This window comes from Leopardus geoffroyi, chromosome A1 (genome assembly GCF_018350155.1).
Source record: "Leopardus geoffroyi isolate Oge1 chromosome A1, O.geoffroyi_Oge1_pat1.0, whole genome shotgun sequence".
NCBI classification, from domain to species: Eukaryota; Metazoa; Chordata; class Mammalia; order Carnivora; family Felidae; genus Leopardus; species Leopardus geoffroyi.
This window is the reverse complement of record NC_059326.1, coordinates 232,119,127-232,138,825: the sequence shown is the minus strand read 5'-3', so window position 1 is coordinate 232,138,825 and position 19,699 is coordinate 232,119,127. Positions and strand designations below refer to the sequence as shown.

Genomic DNA, 19,699 nt, shown 5'->3' with positions numbered 1-19,699 from the left:
TGCTGTGTCTCAGCAACTTTTCTGTAAATCTAACAGTATCCCAAGGTTTTTTTTTAATTTATTTTGTTTAAAAATATACAAAGGTCCTCTGGCTAGGAATAATGGCTCTGGAATACAAAGTACAATAAAAATTGATGATAAATATGCAACACCGGAGGCTAATTATTCAGGATTTAACGCCTCTCTGCATATTCCTGCCAAGTGGTTTATCAATCCCATTAGAGGCCTCAAAGCCAGCCCATTCCATCTCTTTATAAGTCTACATGATTAAGGTTTATTTCTCTCACTGATCCTGGCTCTTCCCCTCGGGGCCACAAGTGACCAGAAAATCTCCCTGTTCCACGTCAACAATCCATCCAGTCTCGGGTGAGAAAGCTCTTCGACTCAAGTGTTCCTTTGCCTTGGCTGAGTTCTGAACTTCCCTGCACCAACAATGTGCATCGCCGCTGTGTCCCTGACGTGTCCGTGGTTGTCACCTCTCCAAGGAGGGGGCCTGGCGTCCTCCAGGGAGGAGGTGACAGGTGAGTGTGCCTGCATGATGCCCCTGTAGGGTCGCAGATGTCTGAGGAGACGCTCAGGGAGCTGCAGCCACCCCTGTCCCCGGGACTTCCTTCACCTTCCCTGGAGGTACAGAGGACCCTGAGGGCTCCACCTGTTCCCTGAGGACCAAGACTGCCTACAGCCCCGGAACGCAGGCTCGGGCAGGCTCCCATCCTAAGAGGCCCCATCCCCATGGACAGAATCTCCCCTCAGACCTCACTTCTTCCCCCCCGTGGCGCCTTCCCGGCCTCACACAGGATCTCCATGCACAGATTACTCCGTGAAGGGTGCTGACAACTTCCGGGCAGAAAGGCAAGATCGGGCTACCATAGTGAATGACCTCAGGCCGCTGGAGCATCCAGGTTGTAGGTCCAAAAGAGAAAATGGGGCAAAGACAATGGGCAGGCAGCAAATAAAGGGAGGCATGTCTCGAGTCTCCCAAACGGCTTTAATTCTCGGATTTCCCAAATGAACAACTTTAAAACTTTTTTTTTAATGTTTATTGATTTCTGAGACAGAGAGAGACAGAGCATGAGTGGGGGAGGGGCAGAAAGAGAGGGGGAGACCCAGAATCCGAAGCAGGCTCCAGGCTCTGAGCTGTCAGCACAGAGTCTGACGCGGGGCTCGAACTCACAAACCGTGAGATCATGACCTGAGCCGAAGTCGGTCGCTCGACCGACTGAGCCACCCAGGTGCCCCCCCCCACAAATGAACAACTTCAACCTGGAAAGTTAAACCACACCTTGGTAGTTCATCGTAACTACATAATTAATGATATTTAGCAAAAGTGGAATCTAAATTTGGTCTCCAGTAACTCGTCTTAACATAATTCAGCTTCTCCCTTTTCTGTTTTGGTTGTAGGGATTCTACACAGTTCTTGAAGGAACAGGTCTTCAGCTGAAATCGAATTTACACAGCCTTCTGTGTAGTTTGGACGGATGCAGTGCCTAACACTATTTAAACGGCGGCTTCTTGGAGGTAATTTTTTTCTTTTCCAAGCTATTATGCACACGCATATTTTGAGCTTAAGTAAGATAAAGATACAAACAGTTTTACAAGATAAAGCAATTAGTAAGCAATAAAGGTGATTTGATTTATAGAGCTAATACAAGAATGTTTAAAATCTATTATAAGCTGAAGAAATCTGTTCTTTATTTAGATAAAATGGGAATTAACTCTCCCACTCAAGAGGAAAATGAAATTGAAAAATGAAACATACGTAAGGGAACTGTGTAATCGCCAAACTGAGTCCCCACAAAGGACAATTACGATTTGAGTAGAAGAAGTAAATGTATTTTAAATGTCTAAATGTCACCTCCTTTTGCAGAACCTTATCTTATCACAGTCCCGTCAGAGATAGAGGCTCCCTTACTATCAGCTCTCGTAAAAGAAGGTGGTTTCAATTTCTAAAATGACCAACTTAATCATGCTCACGAATCCCATAAAAATGCAGGAACTGTACACGTTTCTAGAGGGAGAAACCATCAGAGCATATTTTTCAAATCTTAGCTCTGAGTGGAAGCATTCTGTACCATGTAAAATTGTTTACAAAACCTCAGAAATCAAAGCCATTAAGCACAATCTGAGTGCCTAAATTATTACACAAATGTATAAAAGGATACAAGGAGGGCCCAAAGGGAAGGCGGCATAGCTCTGTTCCTGCGGGGAGTTATCACTGATCTGTCATCATTGCTGCATCAAACCACCTCCTGGTGGACCCTCCTGTTGATCTGAAGAAGCGGCTGCCGGGCAAACTGAAATCAGCAAATGATTATTAAGCACTCAAAAGCTTAACTCTCCATTCTCGGTCCAAAGCGAGTAACTCGGGACCATCCTTAGGGGCAGAATAGCTCTCTGCAGACTGTGTGGGCTTCTATCAGGATGCCAGCAAGGTGCCAACTTTGTATCACTGCCTTACGGACGCTGCGCTGGGCTGACTAGTGGAATGGTGCCTCCCCCCCAAAAAAAATTCGTGTCTACCCGCAACTTCAGAACGTTACATTATTTGGAAATAAGGTTTTTGCAGATGTCATTATTAGTTAAATTAAGATAAGGTCATTCCAGATTAGAGTGAACCCTAAGCCACCTACAATATCCTTCTAAAAAGAGACACAGAGATGATGCCACATGGTGAGGCTAAGGTGGAGCCTGCAGTGATGCGTCTACAAAACAAGAACACCAAGACGGGGGGCAACCACCGGAAGCTGGGAAGCGCCACGGAACGGATTCTCCCTCAGAGCCTCCAGAAGGAAGCAATCCTGCCCACACCCTGATTTCAGACTGTTGTGGGAGCCCTAGGAAACAAATACAGATGGCAACAACAGCCACAACAATAATAATGAGCATCCCCTTGGCCACAGTATAAGGACTTAGCAAATCTCAACCGCTATTAACGTAATTACAAATGTATACGTAAACACTTTTCAGGGTAACCGAGGGAATATTTAATAAACCATGAGTTTTGAGGGCACCTGGGTGACTCGGTGGAGCGGCCCACTTCAGCTCAGGTCTTGACCTCACGGTTCTTGTGCTCTCTCAAAAATAAATAAACCGTTTAAAAAATAAATAAATAAACTATGAGGGATTTTGAGTTTAGAGTTCTGCACTTGAAGTACTTACTAAATACGTATCTATTGCATGACCAAAATATTTCAGGGTTTGCCCTGGACCCCATGGAAGGATACCAAACACACAGAGAGGGCGAATAAGATAGATGTAGATGTGTTTGGAGTAGAAATGAGACATTCAGATGATAATGAGATTCACAACAAGGCGTACAACGTATTACCTTGAATCACATGAAACGGGCAATAGTTGGCCATTTTAGAAAGACAAAAGCAGCTATTTCGTATGGTTTATGCCAAGGGTCAAAAACTATGGCCTGTGGGCCAAATCTGGCCCCCTGCTTATCTGTGTAAATAAAGTTTTATTGGAACGCAGTCATGCCACCCCTTTGCATGATGCCAATGGCTATTTTCATACTACGACAGCACAACTGAGTAGTCGTGACACAGACACGTAGACCTCAAAGCCTAAAATATTTGCCGTTTGACCATTTACAAGAAACCTTTGTGAACCCTTGATTTCACCTAATTTTTACATGAAATGACTGGCAGTGACAGCAAAGGCAAGAGAATTTCAGGAGCAGGTAAAATCGGTACAATGCATTCCCCAGGAGCCCAGGTTTGAATTGGGACTTGACAAGGAGCTGGATTCTGAACCAGGAGGTACCGGGACTTTTTTTTTTTTTTTTTTTAACGTTTGTTTTTCAGAGAGAGAAAGCAAGCAGGGGGAGGGCAGAGAGAGGATCAAACGCGTACTCTGCACGGACAGCAGCGAGCCTGATGCGAGGCTCAAACCCATGAACTGTGAGACCATGACCTAAGCTGAAATCTCACGTTCAACCAACTGAGCCACCCAGGCGCCCCCAGAAGGTACCAGGACTCTTCAAGCAAGGGCAACAGATAATAATGGTTGTGCTGGCTCTTGGGCCCCAAAGGCCAGGAGCACCCCCAGGCACTGAGACGACCCAAAATGCCCCCCCCTCCTTGTGTCCAGGCACTCTCTCTGCTGAGACTCATCAGGGAAGAGGAGTGAGAAGGAGAAAAGTTTGATAAGGTTTTCAGAGAGGCTGCAATTCCATGTACAGCAGACTGAGAAAGGGCAGGGCGACAGTATGACAGAAGCATTATACCAGGATGATGGAGTTCTAGACATGTGAAATAATTGAATCTAGAGCAAAAAAAAAAAAAAAAAAAGATGGTACTGTTTGGAATATCTGTCCGGGTAGTCCTTTATAGGGCCATATCGTGAAGAAAATAATTATTCCAATGATCGCAGGAATTATAATTTTAAAAATTATGCAGAGCTCCAGAAAATTGAGAACCCCCGCGGGGTTATTAATAGCCAGAAAAGCAAGCAAAAGGAGGACTTCTTTCTCGTTAAAAGCCACACGCTTCATCCAAACCATGACCTCCTATACAACTTGTATGTTGAGTTGCAAAGGTCTTGCTACCAAGTGCTTCCCAAGGTCATATAAATACTGAAAGGAAGGGGGAATTTGCCTGGGTCAGGACAGTCCTCCTCTTCCCCACACACGCCAATTAACTAAGAACACAAACATTTAAGTTCAGGATTAAGCTAAAAAGCCACGTGGGACGCATGTGTATAAAACGATACGTAAACAGATATTTATGTGTTTGCATATCCGAGATTAAGGATACCTTAGACCCCATTTATGAGGGCCGTCCCAGAATAATACAGTTTACTGATTTTATCAAAACGAATTCATAGCATATACAAGTGTATTTAATTACGTAAACCAGCATTCTGCGACCCTGTGAAGATGTCAGCTTGCACGACAAGAATTATCCAGTTTAAAGAGACCGACCTAGAACGCAGTTGCTTCCGAGTTTCTGAAGGAAATACTGTCCGCCCTCAGTTAAGCTCCAAAGCCATTTCTTCCCTAAGAGTCATCAATCTGGAAGCCCTGGAGTGGCTTGACTTCAAGTTAGAAGTTCTCGTCCCTGGACCCTCCTCCCTCCACGCTGGTGGTCATCGATCAGGTGGCCAGGATTCTGGTCCTGTTTCAGCATATGATCATATATCCAGCCACACGATCTGCATCACCCCTGCTTAGCTTTATGTGACTATGTAACTACTCCAATAAGGGACGCCAACCTACCACATGGGGCTGGGAGTGACTACAGCTAGACAAGGCTCAAAAGCTCTTCACAGGCATTAGAAAAGATCATAGAGTTTTTAACTTCTCACATTCTTCCCCATGCTGGCAGGAGCCACTGTCACAAAACCAACTGAAAATGATGTCAATGCTATCGTTCTGGGGCTGGGATAGCCAGGGTTCAGAGGGACCCAGGCCACGCTGAGCCTGAGCCAGCTCAACCACCACCTCTAAGTCTCCTGGGCTGGACGGAGGGAGCATTTTCCAGTTCTGAGAGCCGGGAGGGGCTCCGTCGAGGGTGCCTGGGCGGAGGCGGGGCGGGGGGGGGGGGGCACTGAGGCCTTAGAAGGATGCAGCCAGCCGTGCAACCTCCTCAGGACGCAAGCCTTCCTTCAGCCCCTCCAGGCCACCCATGGGAGGAAGCCAGCCCGGAGGAGAAGGCCAGCAAGCCTGGGACGCAGTCCACGCAGCTGGACCTCCCGAGCCTGGAGAAGGCTCCAGAAGAGGATCTACCGAGGAAAGCGGAAGATGCCCAGCATCCACCGAGGAGAAATCACCAGCCTTTCTGTTCGTTTACTTTTTCCTAACATCAAGTGATATTTGCTTTTTTGGCAAAGTCAAGCAACAACTCCCAGCCCTGTTTTTATTTTGGGCCAATTTCCTTTTTCTTCCCACCTCCCTCCTCCCGCTCTGTGTGGGCATTCGTGGGCAGGTGACCTGCCAGAGGAGCGGATGCAAGGGCCTTGCGCAAGGCGCTCTGAAGTAGAGGAAGATGTTAACCCACACCTGGGCTTGGCAGGAGACTTTCTATTCACCACACAAACACTCGCTATCACTGGAAAGTGCCCACTGTGGAGCGGGCGATTCACATGCATCCCCGGTCTGTAATCTTCAGAGAACCGCCTACCAGGCAGGAAGGGCTCTTACCGTTTTAGAACTGAGGAGAGCGTGGTGCAGAGAGATTGAGACGCCCCTCAAATTCCCCTAGAACTGCGAAACAAAGCCAGCCACTCCGATCCCAAATCTACTCCGGTAACCGCGACATTCATGCTGCCTCATCATCATCCTGGAAAGAGCTACAGGACTTTGATATTTAAGGATATCCTGCAATGTTCATCGTGGAGCAAAAAAAAAAAAAAAAAAAAAAAAAAAAAAATGCATTTTGATGAAAAAAGAAAGATCGTTCATTCTGTAATTTGTAAGTTTGACATCCGCATGTTGTATCTGCTGAAGCCTCCAAATCCTGTCGTTACAGAAACGACGTCAAGTATGATTGACCTTAGCAAGTGATCACACATGTCTTTTGTTGGTTCCCATACACTGCACACGAGGAATGACGCGGCAGATGGGACTTTTCCACAGATGGCCTCCACACAATCTCCCGTCCCACATGTTCTGCTGCGTGCCTTGGCACTTGCCCGTCACGACGCACTCGATGTCTCCTACCCGGGGATCTGGGCGAGCCCGAGGGCTGTCGTGACCGCTGCAGCTCAGCGGAAGTAGCCGGTGCCAGCTCTGGGCACGGCCTTAAACGGCCTGGAGTGTGTTTCCTGCCTGTGGAAGCCCATGCCTTCGGGGAAGAGGAGGGAAGGCACACAGAAGGACCCCCTGGCGCCAGACCTGTGAGTGAGCCCATCTTGAACGTCCAGCTCTGGGAAGCCTCTGATGATGCCAGCCTAACCTCCTTGTGTCATGTGATGTGACGGCCACCTCGTGAGAGACCCGGGGAGAACCACCCAGCTGAGCCCAGCCTCGTGAAGGACTGAGAGAGAGAGAGTAACAACTTAATGTCCTCGGCCACTAAGTTAGGGGATGATGCATCGCATAGCCACAGATCACGGAAACAAACAAATGCATCCATGTGCGATGATACATACTGCATCGCCTACAGGGGAGGTGGCCCTTGAACAACAACGGGTTTGAACAGCTTCTCTGGTTGACAACTACAGCACGGTTCTGTAAATACAGATTTCCCTTCCTCAGGATTTTCACGATAACCTTTCTCCTCTAGCTTACTTCATTGTAAGAATACGGTATGTAATATGTATACATAGGGAACGTATTAGTCAACTGTTCATGTTCTTGGTAAGGCTTCTGATCAACGGAAGGCTATCAGTAGTCAGGTTTGGGGGAATCAAAAGTTTTTAGCACATTTTTGACTGTGTGGGGGGCAGGGGTCACTGTCCCCAAGCCCCACCCCACGTTTTCCGAAGGTTTACTGTATTTACTTCTGAGAAGAAAGATAAGAGGGGCCTCGAAATAAGTCTACATGATTTGCCTCTGTTCCCAGGTATTAAATCAATTTCACAGGGGAGCCAGGCATCTATAGATTTCAGGAGGACCCAGTTCCAGAGGTCTGAAAAGCCTTTGTGATCAGGTAGCTCTCAGGACACGGTGATTCTATTTGCAGGACTTGGCACTTCTGGAAGTCCCCAGAAAGAGGCAGAAGGGCAGCTTTTCCGACTTCTGAGCCTGCCGTAGCACTGTATCCAGATGGTTGTGGCTATGGCAAGTCCTCTCCCCACCTCCCCCAGTTCTGAGAGCACCAGCAGCCGTCAGCCATCTCGCAGTCTGGGGACCCCCTAAGGATGGCAGCCAGGCCCTGGGTGGGGAAAACGGCTTGCCTCAGTCTGCCACCCCGCTCTCACTGCTTCTGCCCCATGTTACTGAAACAAAGTCCCCACAGCCTTCTCGCTGGCAGCCAGGCATCTCAGCACCTTCCCCAGAGGTGAGGAGGCCACTTGGCCGGCCCCAGGGGGCAGCTGGGGGCTTGCTCTCCCCCTGGCTGTTCCCCCACCTGCTGAACGGCTCCTTCCCAACAGCTTCAGGATATAGGACGGTGGCCTTTATTTCACACTAAGTGACTGAACCGAAATTACCACTAATAAACTGCAATTAAAACGAAATAAAGCATGCAAGCTCTGTGTGCCAGGAATATTTCAGACACTGACCTCTAGACCTCTGCCAATAGTGTTAAGCCATCTACTGAACCGGTGCCAGAGTTTTTGTTTTTTTTTTTCAAATTATAAACTAATGACATGCTTTCAAATACTGGCCTCCTCCTCCGCCTATCTCAATCCTTGTAAAATTCCATGGGTATATTTGGAAGTAAGTAGGAAGTTAGCCTTCAAGTATTCATTCGTCCTGTTCAAAACTCTTCACAAGAAGGGGAGGTGGGGACTGGGAACTGAAAGGTCTTTTGGGTTCCATCCTCTTTCTACTACTTCCATACCCAGATCCTCACTGCTTTTACACTCTCTTGGGTCATGTGGAACAGAAGCCTTCAGAATAGTTATCCGGAACTTAAGCACCATGAAATGCAGAGGGTGTCATGTTCAAATAGACTCAGTAGAGCATCCATAACCTCTAAGGAGAAGGAAAGAGCTGGGAAGACAGACAGGTGCTAAAGGGCACGGACGAACAGAAGGCAGACTCTTCACTCCCCTTGCTGCTCTTGACCTCTGCGTTCTCCAGCTTTGTCAGGTGCAACGGTTTCCAAACATGTGTATCCCAAGCACAGTTGGCAATTCGTTGCCGCACTGGGTTATACCCAGAAGGGACAGACCATCACAGCCCATGTGTTTAAAGAAAGAAAGGGGGGCGGGAGGGAGAGGGAGGGAGAGAGAGAGAGAGAGGGAGAGGAAGGAGAGGGGAGGGGAGGAGAGAAGAGAGGAGAGGAGAGGAAAAGGAAGGAAAGAAAGGGAAAGGGAGGAGAAGAAAAAAGAAAGCAAAGTCATGTGCACACAGGGCTGCAGGTGGTGACAGGAGAGTCCATATTCAGGAGCCACATTTTTTTACAGGTAGAGGATTTCACAGCTGCACATAAGGTGATATATAACTAAAACATAAACACATCTGTCCCAGTTAAACACCCAAAGGGAAACAACACACATAACTCGCAAATTCGTCATACCTGAAACACCACCCTGGCAAAAACAAACAAACAAAAACTTCCTTGGTAGTAATCTCTTGCTCCAAAGCCACTTGCCAAAATTTGTGTCCTGACAAGTTGCTGCTGGTTCGGGTTTACATAAAGGGACAAAACGGACGGAAACAGAATGGAAGGGCGTTCATCCTTCCAGTTCACAGACACACATGCAACGAGAGACAGCGGGTGGGCCCCGTTCGCACACCACTTGAGACACGTGGGCAGAGTGTGGCATCCAGCGTTACGTTAACCGTGGACCCATCACGCGCCGCAGACAAAGCAGCATTCGGGACATGGAGGGCAGTTTGTGAAAGAGAAACGGCCCTCCTCTGGAAGCCCAGAGTCTGGGGATGTTGACCGACGCGCTGGAACCCCTGTAACAAGAAGCTTCTGCACATCGCAGGCACTGCTCAGGGCAGGGGGGGGGGGGGGGGGGGGCTGGGCATCTGAACACACAGTAGGCGAGCGGCGTAGGTGATGGCGCAGTAGGCAAGCAGCACCGGGCGGGCAGGCTCCCCAGGGGCGCTCTCCGGCAGCCTTGTGTCCGGACTGTTGCTCCAGCACCAATTCTCCTGTTCCATCCCGGGGCTCTTCCATTTCGGGAAAGGCTTATTTCCCTTTCGTGACTGCAAAGCGCGTCAACCACGGGAAAAGGCAGCCCGGCAGCCAGGGTGGATGCTGTCAGTGTGTCCCTGCGAACACCGGGAAGCACACCGCACATTGGCGGCCTTGGGAGGCACGGCGGTGAGCTTGTCCAACCGGGGTCCGGGCACCCAAGTTCCCTGACAGTCCCACAGGGGTGACCGTAAACTTCTCAAAGGTCCAGAAAGGAAGTCCATGAACACCTGGGTCCTTACTCACCTGGAAGCTCCTGATTTTCAGGCCCTCTCTTCTCGCAGAGAACCTAGAGAACCTAGAGAACGAGTCTGAGGACGCCACCGCCTCGCTGCAGGTGCTCTGAGAGAGCGGCTGTGCATCCTGGGCAGAGGGGACCGAATGCAGGTCCAGGCCTCCTGGGTGTGCACCTTCCAAACCTCCGCTGCTCCCTTACTCCCAGGAAGTGAGGCAACACAGCCAGGGCACAGACAAGCACACTGTCCCCACCGTGCCCAGCCCCACTCCTCCACCTGCTACCACAGCCCTCCCGGATCAGGGTTCTGGACAATCCTCAGTGTCCGAATGAACCCGAAGCCTCGTTAAAGTTCTTGAAAATACACACCAACAGAGCAGAAACCTCTGTCCTGTACACACCGTATTCCCAGGGCAGGGCTTGGGCTCTGGCACAAAGGAAGCTTCTGGTAATCATTTTTTAGGTAACTACACAAGCTACCTTTCATCTGTCCAGCTCCTCTGGACTACACTAAAAAGAAATGGTCCACTTTATAATGGAACTCCTGTGTAAGCCCTTAAGAACATGATATGGGGGCGCCTGGGTGGCTCAGTCCGCTACTCGTCTGACTCTTGGTTTCGACTCAGGTCATGATCTCATGGTTCGTGGGATCCAGGCATGGAGCCTGCTTGGGATTCTCCGTCTCCCTCTCTCTCTGCCTCTCTCTCTCTTCTCTCTCTCTGCTTCTGTCTCACTCAAAAATAAATACATAAACATTAAAGAAGAAGAAGAACATAGTAAGTCACCATCTCTCTATGAAGGTTTAGAAAAATCCCTGCCTGGAGACAAACACTGGACAGCCTCCCCATCTTCCAAACTCTGGAAGTCTATGGAATGGTGTTATCAGTTAGGAGGCCCTCCACATTCAACAGATAAGATGCTAGCATTCAACCAAATGCACTGCCCTTCCTTTGAATCAAGTCAACCTCCTGTCTGCCATGTCAGTTTGAACTAAGACGACAGAAAGGCTTGTCAGAATAAAACTGTTCAAAAATGGATCATCCTCTTGTAAACTATGGATTACTTTACAAACAAACAAACAAACAAACAAACAAGCAAACAGACAAACAAAAAAAAAACCCTTGGGGAAAAACGGTAATCAACCATCACTGCCGAGGACAACTGTAGGCTACATATATATTGAGTAATGAAGTGTTTCTCTAGACATAAGGAAGTGGAAATAGAATTCTTTCAAAGCAAACTGGTCATTTGACTCTGGCATGATTGGGGGCAACATGTGCAAGAGATCTTTTCAGGAGGGTAACTGTATCTCTTCTTTTTACTACAGATGAAAGGTTAGTGTGATAAGCAAGACTTTCAGCCTGAAAGGGTCCTCCTTAGACCTTCTGTTCATGTAAACAAAACAGGAGGAGGGAAGGAGGATCTCGGCTGTTCACCTCTGTACCCCTACCAATAACAGAAACATACCCGTCGGGTTTTTAACTGTCCTCATTATCAAGGCACTGTCATCTTCCAACAGGCTGAACCACTGCCAATTTGATCCGCCCACTCCGCCCAGCCCCGAATTCCATAGCTTCTGACCCCTTTGTTCACAGTGAGAGGTGATTCTTTTGTTATCTCCACACAATGATGTATTGTTTGACCAAAGCAATCAATCCTAACGTCACATTCAGGTCGGCAATGCAAAGATGTGGAAAAGGCACGTTGTCTGAGCCCTTGACACTGTGCTGTCCAAGATCCCGTGACTAATTTTGGATCCTTGGAAATTGGCCACCACAGGATACATTTGAATTTGCTAAAAATAGCCCCATTGCCCCTCCAAACGTTCCAAATACTGTGGCAGCAAGAGAACCGTGCTCAAAGCTGGCTTACTCCCCTGGAGTGCAGTAAAGGGACAGAATTTCATGATATGGGATTTTTGAGATCATCCATAAGATATTTTAAATAGACTTTTCACTTTAGAACTTACAGTTAAATAACTTAAAGCGAAAGATGATGAATATACAACCGAATGTCTTTGCTCTAAGTAAAAGCAAGCCATGTTGTATGCCGTAGATCAATAGAAAACAATTGATACTATTTTCAGAATACTCCCTGGGCCTCCACTCCACTTAAATGTGGAGCATTTAATTAAGTAAATCCAATTAATCATCTGGAAGCCAATGTGAGAAAAGGAAACAGCTAACAACCTCCCGATTGTTCAGAAAGGCAAAGCATTTCAAACATGTACATTTTACCGTTCCTTATGTACTCTAATTATGTCTTTATAAGAATTCCTTTAGCTTTCTACCAATTCCTAAAAAGCTAAGGCCAAACTCTTTTACAGAAATACACCTACAAAATCCTTTCCTTCCTACACACTGGAAGGTACAAGAGACGGACCTGGTTGGCACTGGAGCTTGGCAGATGGACCTCCACACGGGAACTTTGTCAACAGCTGACATAAGCTATAACATGTTCGTAACATACATATATTCATAAACTGTAACATGATCGGGCAAAATGGCTACTTGGCAGAAGTCAAAGTCGACCCCAAGAGCTAGATTTAAAAAGACACAGTAGCCCTTCCCTGACCAGCAACAAAGATAAACATGAGCGATCCCACACACTTTGAAATGAGCAGCCTTCCCAGAGGTGTTTCTCATTTGTTTTCCTAAATGTACCCCTGCAGGCTTAACTAAACCAGGTGTTCAGTCAAAAGTGCAATTAAAGAAGAACCCCCAAAGGCCACTCGGGCCCCCCATATCAGTCCCCTAGCTGAGCCACTCACTGACTGCACTCTTTGTCCAGCGTCTTGACTAAGATTTTACCAAGCCTCCAATCGCGGTCCTGTTCTCCCCACTTAGCACTTCCTCCAACAACCCCAAGGCAGGAAATCTGGGCCCCAAAGCCAGCTCTCGGGGGAACATACACTTTTAATTTAAACACAAAAACTTAAAAGCCCATCAAAAAACACTTACTTAGTGGCAAATCCTAAACTGCATTCAGGCCCATGAGCCACACACCAATGGGCTCTTCTGCAAATCACAAGCTCCCTGACAATGGGGAGGATCAGAGCTTTTGCGGCCTCAGACACAGGAGGAGGACAGAACAAGCCAGTGTGGCCTTTATTAAATCGAAAAGACTGAGTGGAACCAACATTCTCTGGAGCTCAGAGGGGTCTCCATTACCCAGGATGGTTCTTTCCTTTCTGTGCCCCTCCTTCATGTTGACCCCAAACTGACCCACCAATGGAGCCAGGAGTTCCAAAACGGGAGACGTAGGCAGGGTGACACTGCGGAGCATTCTGGAAGCCGATCTGCACCTTACTGTGGTGTTCTAACCTACAATCCCTGGCTGAGAAGTCATGATGATTCTTTTCCCTCTGAAGAGAGAAGACCAAAGTAATCGGCCACTAAATTAAGAAACCTAGGATTTTCTGAGAGATTATCAAGAAACTCAGGGTCACAAATATGAAATGAAAAATGTTGATCTGGTCTTCTTCCCCAATTCACACCAAAGCCTACACTACTCCCTTCTAGCAACCAAAACAAACAAATAAAATACACTTTCAAATTGTGTCTGAATCTGCAGTGTGTGATTTTTGCTTATAACTTGCATTATAATAAGAAAAAAGTCTCAGGGTGCTGGGGTGGCTCAGTCAGTTAAGCATCCCACTCTTGATTTCGGCTCGGGTCATGATCTCTCGGTTTGTTGAGTTCAAGCCCCATGTCGGGCTCTGCACTGACAGTGGCAGAGCCTGTTTGGGATTTTCTCTCTCTCCCACCCTCTCCCTCTCTTCCCCTCCCCTGCTCTCTCTGTCTCTTCCTCTTTGTTTGCCCCTCCCCCACTCATGTTGTCTCTCTCTCTCTCTCTCTCTCTCTCTCAAAATAAACTTTAAAAAAGAAAAAAGAAAAAAAGTCCCTTTAAATTCTATGTAGACCTAGGTAAATGCCCTTCTTCTCAAACAAAAACTTACAGTATGCTACTCTCAGTAACCCCTTCCCCATGCCTGTCAAGTTCATCTTCTCTCTGGTCATGGTCCAAGTTCAAAGCATTCACTTTCTTGAGCCTACCTCAATAAACAATTAATGTGTCAATAGATACTCTTTTAAAAACGGTCTTCAAGGTATTTTAATTGACAGGGTATCTGATCACTATGAAGACTGATGTTCCCCTCTATTGTTCTGCGGTTTGTAACTTTAGCAACGAAAGTCCCAACCTTCACACTTACTCCACGAAGTTCTGCAGAAGAGAACCTACTGCACAGATGCCCGGGTCCGGGATGCAAGACGTGTGGGACCTCCGGGAGGCCCCTCAGCTGCTGTCATCCCCAGGACACATGCCATCAGATCCCCACTGTGAATCCTTCCCAGGCTTTCCTCTGCACCAAGAGAAACCCCAAGGAGATGGAAACCCAGCAGGTGGGCCTGGAGAAATTGTTCAAAGTTAAATAACATTTGCAGGCGTAAGCTTTCGAGTGAATGAATCTTTGCAATTCTTACATGCCAGCTTGCAGTTTCCTGAATGATTTCTTTTCACGAGCTGGTGATAGGACCTAGGAGTTTCCATCACTGCTGGCAGACGGAGAGTAAATTTGGCTCCAGGCCTGACTCTGGAGTCGGCTCGGGAAGCAGAGACAGCCACGGTGCACGGGCTGGCCTTGCAGAGCTCTGCAAAGGGCTCCCCTCCCCACCCTCCCCCAGCCCCACGCCCCTGAACACTGCACAGTTCACATCCAAGGGCGGTATTTCTACATACAGAAAGTTGCGGGAAAACACTGGTGTAAGACGCGCATTGTAAAAGAAAGCGACGGGCTGGATAGGAAGAGTGGGAAATGTTTCCAACCCGAGCACATGGGTTTAGGTATCCCCACCTGCTGAGCACCACCTTTAAGGTATGACTGGGAGCCAAGGAAGTCAGAGAGAGATCCACAGAGGCTTCAGGTCCCTTCCACCATGACGCGACTCGGGAATGGAGGCGTTCCTACTGCCCTGGAGCAAATGCTTCGAGCTGCATGTTTTTCCCAGCTTGGGAACACCATCCAACGTGCAGCAAATGTCGGGGTGTGACTTAACAGCCATCACATTCCTGTCACACTCTTCACCGACCTAGATGAGGTCCGACCTGTATGAGCCAACGCGAAGCACCACACGAACGAGACTCTGGGTGAGAGAACATGTCTCGCACGGTCATGGCACATCAACAGTAACTCTGAAGCCCCTCGGCAAAGAGTCAGGTGCTGGAGATGCCAAACAGTATCAGACAGGACAAAACCTGGCAAACCCCTTTCACGTGGCAGGATGGACACTCCAACAGAGAAGGGAAGGCAAAGACAGTGAGCCGGATCTTATTAGAAACGATACGGTCAATTAGAAGACGTCACGAACTCAGCTTGGCTCAACGCTTATCTGGTAAAGGAGGAACACAATAATTAAAAGGCTGCTGGATTAGTAAGAGAAAACTGAAAAAGCCCTCAAAGGATATCTGAGGAACAGCCCTGTTGGAACAGAAAGGAAACCAGACTCCAGCATTCTCCTTCTCACACTGGGCATCTGCGCCCCTTACCCTGGGCAGAGTTCAACATCTGGGCACTGGACCCTTGCTCTGAAAACATCATCTTCCTTTTCTATTTACAGCCTGGCAATATTAAACTTAAATCATGAAAATGCCTACCTTTACCTCCTAGCTCAAACTTTATAGGAGTTTTCCTTTGCTGACAGGTTGGCAAACTTCCTCCGATTTTAAACTTCGGCAAAAGGACAGGAAGTAAGGTAAGGAGGTATCTGCACATTAGCCTTACACAGCCCAGGGCTGGGAAGTGAACATTCCAGGCTGTTTCCTGGTTCCAAACTGCCAGAGTAAAGTTAGGATCCTATACATCTTAGTGTTTAAAATTAGGGGCGCCTGGGTGGCGCAGTCGGTTAAGCGTCCGACTTCAGCCAGGTCACGATCTCGCGGTCCGTGAGTTCGAGCCCCGCGTCGGGCTCTGGGCTGATGGCTCAGAGCCTGGAGCCTGTTTCCGATTCTGTGTCTCCCTCTCTCTCTGACCCTCCCCCGTTCATGCTCTGTCTCTCTCTGTCCCAAAAATAAATAAACGTTGAAAAAAAAAAAAAATTTTAAATCGATATTTGATGTTAACATCTGGATGCTTTCCAGAAAAGGAAATGGTTAGGAGAAAGTAAAAAATCATCAAAAGTAATACTCTAATGCGTTTTCTCCACTGAGGACAATGTCTTCACGTAGTTCCCGACGTAACACTCCCCCTTATTTCATTATGATCAATTCTAGCTATCAGAGCCGATACAAATCAACAGTTCTCTAAAGGAGGTCTTAAAGCAAGAGAACATCACATTGCTTCTTACTCCTGAGGTGTCAAAACTAAGTATCAGTCCTAGCGACATGGAAATTTCTCTAATCATGCAACCATCATGTAACCAATCTGTTTAACAGAACGCCTAACTAGATATCCTTGAAATCCGGGGAATATTAGCTCATTGAAAATGAAAGAAAACCACCACTAAAAAATGCCCACGTAACCAGTGTGTTATTGACCAATTTAAACCATCAAAAGTGACATCAAAAATAAAAATGTCACCCACCCCTTTGCCCTCTAATAAGCAAAAGGAAATACTAATGTAATCTCAAAAATAATTCCTTACCACTCACCAAAGATGAGTAATAATTTAGGATTGGTAATAGAAAAACATAGTCATTTTATAATTATTACTCTTAATTTGCATCTAGGCTGCAAGTTTGGGAGCGGGCAAACGTGGGATAAGCCAATCAGAAATAACACTGGTAAGAAGTCAATAAAGCTATCGCACTAGGATTTGAAATTTGGTCAATCTCAGTTGTTGCCTGCAACTTCAAAGACTGAAGAAATTAAGCGTTGTTAGAAAATGCTTGTCGGAAACATCACAGGGCTGGATAAAAATACTTTATTGCTAATGGAGAAACGCACATGAGCTCTGAGGCCCGCAAGTTGCAGCCAGCTCTCGAAAAGCCATCCTGGGTGTATCTGGAGCTCGGACAGTCTGTGCCAAAGTAAACACTCCCATGGAAAGTCACCATGTGGAAACCAACTGGTGTGGAGAGAGTAAGGTGCCCGAGAGAGAGCCGAGGAAGCCCGTGGCAGGAGGCAGAGAGGATTTTAATGCCCTAAACAGATGGAAGTTGCAATAAACAAGAGGGAACAGCTAAAGACACACCCCCACCCAGAGACAACAGTCCAAGAGCAAGGAAATTACAGGCAATTCATATGTAGCTCTCTCCCCATAACCTAATTTCAGCTTGCGCTTTAACCGCAAAACTCGTCAAAGCAGAATAGAAAGAGCTAGAAGCGATGCTACGGCGACTCTTCTCTAAAAGGAGAAAAAAAAAAAAAAAAACACTCTGCTTTAAGTACTCAGGCTCTGGGCATTTAAAAAATCTGCACCCTGCCACTGGATATGGCTGTTAGAAGTTGCCCGCCTCACCAGCCGCAGGAAAAGCCATGCTAAGCACAGGTACCAGGACCCAGAAGCAGGCATCGTTGAGGCTTTGCCCACCACAGGAAAGCAGCACTGTTAGTGAGCAGAGCAGTTCTCCAGAGTTCCAGACCCTGCAGCTCTGACCAGGAGATGCTGTGTTTCCAAAGACTGCCTCCCCTCCACCCCCAGCTATGCCACATAATAAAACGGACAGAAGAACAATCCAGTCTAACGCATGACTGGGAACAGAGGGCACCAAACACACCCACGAGCTAGACTGGCTGGTTAGTTGAATTGAGTGATTTAATTCGGTTCTGTGGTCTCATCCAAAAGCAACCTGGGTTTGCTCATTTGCATAAAAGAGGTCACAATGCAGACACACTTCCCAGGAAGAGCCTCAGCGTCAAAGAAATGCCCATCACCTCAGCATCCTCCAGCATCGGCACCAGACTTTGTGAAACTCAGGGAAACACAGAATAGGACTGCCACTAAACGGCAGGATTTGTTTGGGCCGATGGCAGTTTAATTTTTTTTGTAATGTTTATTTTATTTTTGAGACAGAGACAGAGCATGAGCGGGGGAGGGGCAGAGAGAGAGAGAGGGAGACACAGAATCCCAAGCAGGCTCCAGGCTCTGAGCTGTCAGCACAGAGCCCAACGTGGGGCTCGAACTCACAGACCACGAGATCATGACCTGAGCCGAAGTCGGATGCTCAGCCGACTGAGCCACCCAAGGCGCCCTGGGCCAATCGCAGTTTAAGGCACTCAAATAGTAGAGATTATGTCACAGTTCCTTTTTTTCTTTTTAAACAACTTTTATTGAGATATAAGTTACATACTACAAAATGTACTCCTTGTAAGTGTACAATTCAATGGGTTTTAGTAAATGTACAGGGTAGGGTTGTAGGACTCTCCACAATCCCATTTTAGAACATTTCCATCATCCCCAAAAGACCGGCCTGCCCATGGTCAGGCCCTCCCAGATCCCCATTCCCGGCCCCAGGCAACCACTAATCTGCATTCGGTCTTTACAGGCTTGCATTTTCTAGACATTTCATACAAACTGAATCATAGGATATGTGGTCTTCTGTGACTGGCCTCTTTCACTAAGCATAATGTTTTGAAGTTCACACACAGTACAGCATATATCAAGAATCCATTCATGTTACTGCTGAATAGTAGTCCATTGGATGGCTATACCACATTTCGTTTACCCACTCATTTGTTTTGGCTTATTAAATCTATAAATCCAACTAAGTGACCAGGCTTATTGGCCTATTCTCAGAAATAAGAAAGCCTGCCATATTTCTAAACTTAGTCTAGAATTCCTGAATTCTCTATAATGCATGAAGATATGTAACGAGGATTCCGTGTTTCCTGGAATTGGGGGGGGGGGGTGCTATTTTTTTTTTTTAATGTTTATTTATTTTTGAGAGAGACAGAACACAAGCAGGGGTGGGGCAGAGACAGACAGAAACACAGAATCTGAAAGAGGCTCCGGGCTCTGAGCTGTCAGCACAGAGCCCAATGCAGGACTCGAACCTCGAACTCACGCACCGTGAAATCATGACCTGAGCCAAAGTCCAAAATGCTTAACGGAATGAGCCACCGAGGCATCCTGGGAGTGCTATTTTAAGTAAGTAAACAACATCTTTGAATTTCCATTTCTTATGTTTTAACACAGATGTCTTCAAACACATAAAGTATCTTCATGCTAATTGCCAAGTCAAACTTCTCAGTCCCAGGTGCCCATCTCTCCTCCAGCTGAGACCATCCAGTGCCCCCTTAGGTCCCGGGTCCAAGGACCCCATCCTGCACTTCAGCAGCCGCAGTCTGACCAGCCCTGGACCCACACTCAGCAGGCAGGAGCCCAGCTTTCTTGGTTCTACCACTGCAGGCAAATTCAAGGACTTGTTCCCTTGACCTGTCCTCTGAGTCATAACTTAGTTCTAGTGTGTCTCGTGTTACCATTCCTGAGGCTCCACCTTGGTTACCAAACACCCTCGCCATGCTTGCAGAGATGCCCAAGCACGCTTCCGGTCTCCTCCTCCCCTTCATCGTCTGGAGCGCCTGTTTCTGTAAGGCTCCGAGAACACGACGCAGAGGTGGGATTCTGACCCAGACCCAGCACGGAGGCTTGGCCATCTCCAAGTCCCTCCACATACTCCACTGGCCGACTCTGCACAGGGACCTCAACAGGGCCTCTATCACCGTCCGAGTCAGACAGGGACGATTTCACCACCATCAACT

General features: G+C 47.4%; 1 protein-coding gene across 9 annotated transcripts in view; it reads right to left on the bottom strand.

Moving 5' to 3' along the window:
• Nucleotides 1–19,699, bottom strand: part of SEMA5A (semaphorin 5A) — a 484,035-nt gene that overhangs the window by 458,316 nt on the left and 6,020 nt on the right. Inside the window, exon 1 of one of the 9 annotated variants that reach the window (XM_045442269.1) lies at nt 6,149–6,324. The exons of the other annotated variants lie outside the window; for them this stretch is intronic. The gene's annotated coding sequence lies outside the window, so the exon portion shown is untranslated. Of the gene's footprint in view, nt 1–6,148; nt 6,325–19,699 lie in introns of those variants that run through there. 9 annotated transcript variants of the gene reach the window in all.